The following is a 4901-nucleotide window of genomic DNA, read 5'->3' as shown; positions in this document are numbered from 1 at the left end:
GCCCGGGCGGCAGCCGGCAGGGGGCGGATTGCAGGCCTCGCCGCCGCGGACAGGAAGGTGTAAGCTGTGCGCCCGGGCCGGCTCTGCGGGGGAGGGCCGCCGCCCGGGCCCCGTACCGCCGGGGGGATTAGGCGCCACTCGGCGCGCGGGGTTCACCCCCGCCCCCCCCGGGGCGGCGGGCTGGGCGATTGATTATTGCTACGATGAAATGCCGGGGTAGGCGGGCCCGGGAAACCCTAGTGCAGCACCAGGGAGCAAGAGCGCATGAATCAGGTTTAATATCGGGGGTACACGTGTTTCCTCGTCTCCATTCCCTGACGTGTTATAAACCCCAAGCAGAGGGGGTGGGATAGCAGCCTGGCCTAGCCTGTAGGGGCACCTCATGAGGGGAAAAAAAAGTCTTGCAACTTCCCCTGGGATTCACGTGGCAATGTGCTAGTGATGCTGCGCGTTCGCAGGGACTTCCAGCCCGGTTTTGTCCCTACAGCTGTTTGTGGAGCTGATCCAGGGTTTCGGAGCTGTTAGCAGCATTGCACAGTGTTGTCACAACACCGGGTGAAGCGCTCGGGGTTTGGCTCAGTTTTGCTCTGAATTCTTCGGGCAGTGAGACCCCGAGCCCCCAAAGCTGGAAGTGCTTGTTGCTCAGAACGAACGAGACCCCTTGGGCTCAACAACGTTGGGCATCACAGAGCCGTCCGCGGTGAGTCTAATTGTTGAACTCTGTAACCGTTCAGCACTTGTGCCCAAAGGCTCCTCTGACTGTTGCTGTCCACTCCCCTCCAGTGAGCTCTACAGATCCCCCATGGGGAGGACTGAAACACAGATTGGGTGGATCAGCCAGCCTGTAATTGAGGCAATATCAAGTATTTGAATCCTCCAATTTTACAAGATTTTGGGCGTTTCCCCGAGACATTCTGAAAACCAAGGCTTTGCTATGTATAACATCTTCTAGGATGGCCTCTCCCCTAATGCCTCCCACATACCCTGACAGGATTTGCGAAGAAAGCTACTTCCAAAGAGACCCTTGCCTGCAGATTTAAGATACTGGGGACATGCCTGAATGCTTCGGAACAGAAAACCCTAACATCCATAGGCAGACAGTAAAGCCCTCACTCCCAGACTACATGCCCACACCTCTAATGCTTATTATACAAGGAAGTAACAGGAGCAGACTTTTCTTTCACAGACATACTGGGGAAGTGAGATTTGTACCTGTAGGCAGCATGCTTAGTCCAGTCACACCAGATGCTTTCTTTGGTTTGCCTCAATTTTAAAATAACCCATTTTGTTTTTTTCCCCACTGGAAACATTTAATACTTGAACACCCCCGGTGGCCTCTGGGTTCTGCTTTTTACTCACCTTGCCTTGTCTGCAGCTGTGACCTCAGTGTTGATCTAGAGATGAAATTCAATAGACCTTGACCAGGAAGTGCCTAAGGCTTCTTAGGCTGAGCTAGGGAGGAGCAACTGTTGGTACTAATGAGTGTGCTAGGAAAGCACAACTTGGGTCACAGACTGCCATTCACTTGGATCCAAGCCAATCCTGTATTGGGCTGCATGTAAGATCCTATTTCTTTAGGCTTTTAACTGCTGCTTTTCTTTATTTCAGAGGGGAAAAGCACATTTCCTTGATTGTAACTGAAAGGAGTATGTGGATAGGCCCTGATCATGTTGAGAAGAACCCATCAGCAGCATATGTTCTTAGCCATGAAAGCAGATCAAGTCTTGACACACACTGAGCCTCATCTGAGCTGTTAATGTCCATAAATGTTCAGACTGTTGCTTCACTTTCCCTTACCAAGGCCTCCAAACCTATGTCAGAAGTAGCGAGTCCAAGAGTTTCTGGTGCTTAGACTTGATTTTTTTTGTGTCACAGGCCAAATTAGTCAAATGAGTTCCAAATTCCATCTGTTGTGCAGAGCTCACTTGTTCAGGTCCGTGTGGTTTTGCCACCAGCAAGTATCTTTCCTCCCAGACCCTTCAGCCTGGGGCTTCAGATACTCCCAAATCCATGGCAAGCATTTTACATGCAAGCCCCAAGCTCAGAGGTCTTGGGGTTCTGATACTCCCAAGTCTCACTTGCCCCTGGTCAAAGGAGCAAGAACACAATGGAGGTATTCTACTGTTGGTTATGGGACCTCACTAAAACTTGGCTGCAATTAAACAAACCCCATTTGGCGGGTTTACCCTGAAACCACAACTCTTTCTGGGAGAATTCCTGGATAAAGAAACCCAGCTGTCTGTGAATTCCTGCAAAGGCTGATGTTTTGAGTCATTAAATCTACAAAAGAGACCTAATGCATATGCAAACCTCAGAGGGCGGGAGATGAGGCATGGATACACCCAGAAAACAGTCATGCATAATCAGGGAGGGAGAAACACCAGTCCCTGGAAAGTGGCTTCTGAAAGGAATGCATCTTGTGAGCAAGCTTCCCACAAAGGAAATGACTATCTTGTTCTGAGGATGAAACTCCAAATGCTCTAGAAACCTCAGCTGCCAACAGCAAAAGGGCAGTGTCCAGAGTCTCCAATTACAGGAAGGCCCTGCCTGGTTTAGGAAATTACTCCACTGGCAAACACAGTCAATAGCAATGGGTCCTTCAGAATCAATCTTGAAATGCATGTGTCTGCTCATGTAAAAGTGATACAGTCCCACCTTTCTCTTGTAAGTACCCCAGCACTTTACGTAAGTGTGCAGACATTACCACCCTCATTTATGGGTGTGAACACGGATGGGGACAGAGTGAGCAGGAGTAGTTCTGCTACAGATAATGGACATCTGATTTGCTTAAAATTAAGCATGTGTTCAAGAGATGTGCTGAACTGGTGCCTGAATTTGTAAGCTTCTGTAATCAGGGATCCTGTATTTTATGTGTACTGAGAAGCACCTAATGCTCCATTGGGCACTGTACTTATTTGTGTATCTGCACGCACGCGTGTACACACACACACAACACATACACACTAGTATACACACATAAGTATAAATAAAAATAAATATTGCAACATAGGTATACTTAATAAATAACTATTTCAGCTGAGCAGTGAATTGTGGAATCAATGGCTCTGAGTTTCATGTGGAAGGCACTCAGTACAGTTTAGGGCAGTACAGTTATCAAACTTTCCAAGCAGAGAGAGACAGAATGACAGGTCTACCTGTTAAAGTGGGAAAGACGTTGGAGCAATTATCAGCTAAGCATGTGATACAGCTAAAATGCACTGTGTCTATGCTAAGATTCCTGTAAAAAAAGCACCTGTGCGTTCTTTATAGTTTAGTTCCCTGGACTGTTCATTACATTTGGTGTGTTATTTGTCAACACACAATTAAATACTGATAGAAATGATCAACAGACATTAGACACTAGTAAATTGTGAGATTTTTAATTCTTTTTTGCTATGATCTTGAAAAAGTAGGCTCCTGAATCTCATGCTGTAGGGTCTAGAAGTTACTGATTTGCACGAGATAGAAATATATGATTCCAGGTCTGATCAAGGTTTTAATTACAAGCAATTACACAAAGGGCTGCAATTAGTAGCAGGTCTTGCTTTGTGAGCAGTGGTGCTGCCTTTAATTTTCAGAGCAGGGCTAGGACACTCATTTTCTGAGTGGGACGCACCAGGCAGCACTCAGACAACTGGGAAGGTGAAAGTAAATAGGGTTTTGATGAAAGTACAGGACAGGGAGCTGGGAGACAGTTCTATTCCCAGCTCTCAGAAGCTTTGAAGAAATCTTGGGAAGGCCACTGAGTTTTCCTGTTGCTTCCTGTCTCCATCTACAGCAGGAGGATGATAATCATCTCACAGCAGAGCGGGGAGATTTCCTTCAGTACTACTGGTGCAGTGTTTGAGACCCTTAGGTTAAAGGCACAGTGGGAGAATGCAAATACCTAGAAGGAGAGCTGTGTGCCCTATCATAGCCATTCTGCATGCAGAATGAATGTGTCTGGGACCTTATTTCAATCACGGTCACCTTGAATGTATAAAGTTTTAGGTTGGGAGGCAGCAAGTTATCCATCAGACTGATCGTGTCTGAGTTAGTTTTATTACCCAGCTTCTGCGGTGTGCCTCTGTTAAGTCCAGTATGATTGTTCACAGCTTGCAAGTTCTATCCAGCTCATTTATTTGCTGTTTCCACTTGAGTTTCCAAGGTAATAAGTTTTGAGGAATTCCGCCCCCATCCCCTCCCCTTACTGCGTTATTCAAAAAGGATCCAGTTTGACTAAATCCTGTTTTGTGAGTTAGGTCCCTTGAAGGTTTCTTGCCTGGGAAGATAATGACAGTGGCCAGTTGTTTCCTCTGCTCGTGTGCACTTTGTGTTTGATGAGGTGAATAATTTCTGAAGCATGAACATGCTCTTGCCAGCTCTTTCAGTGGGCCAGAGAGGCCTGTGTCTGCTCCTCCCTGTCTCCTCTCTGTCAAGTAGTATAATTTACAGACCTTTCATTCACAGGCTCTGTTCCATCACTGCCTCAGTGTAAACGACTTAACTCAATGAATTTATATGCTAAGGAGGCCAAAGAAAGTCTAAGCTCTCATAACCGCTTTAAAGTATGGCTTCTGCCAGCTTCTTGGCATGTTAACAACACTGGAGATGTGGGCAGATGAACAACTATATCGTTTTAAAGAGGACAACTTACAACACAGGTTCACACATCAGCAGATTCATGGTAACCGTTTCATGTGTCCATTCGTATACTGTAGCAAGTGAAACTATGCCGTGGTAAATTAACTTTGTTTAAATCAGGGGTTGGCTGCTTTGTTTTACAGTTTCATAGTTGTCAGGGGCTGGGGGGGGACCCTACAGTTCATCGGGTCCTGCTCCCCCTGCGTGTGGGCAGGAAAGACCACTGGATCAGAGGACCACAGCAAGATGGGCATCAACGCTTTTTGAAGATCGCCAGG

At 46.8% G+C, this 4901-nt stretch overlaps 1 long non-coding RNA gene across 2 annotated transcripts; it reads left to right on the top strand.

Moving 5' to 3' along the window:
- Positions 1–458: 458 nt before the first annotated feature.
- Positions 459–4669, top strand: LOC109312792. 2 transcript variants are annotated; one of them, XR_002101905.1, is made up of 3 exons: positions 480–700; positions 1609–4324; positions 4450–4669. It is a non-coding gene; the product is annotated as an uncharacterized LOC109312792 (long non-coding RNA). The 2 variants fall into 2 exon arrangements; XR_002101906.1 differs by lacking the exon at positions 4450–4669 and having other exon boundaries at positions 459–700; positions 1609–3343.
- The last annotated feature ends 232 nt before the right edge of the window (positions 4670–4901 follow it).

This window comes from Crocodylus porosus, unplaced genomic scaffold (assembly GCF_001723895.1).
Source record: "Crocodylus porosus isolate Cpor-Errol unplaced genomic scaffold, CroPor_comp1, whole genome shotgun sequence".
Taxonomy (NCBI): domain Eukaryota; kingdom Metazoa; phylum Chordata; order Crocodylia; family Crocodylidae; genus Crocodylus; species Crocodylus porosus.
The sequence above is the reverse complement of the archived record's forward strand: the minus strand, read 5'-3'. Positions and strand labels throughout refer to the sequence as shown.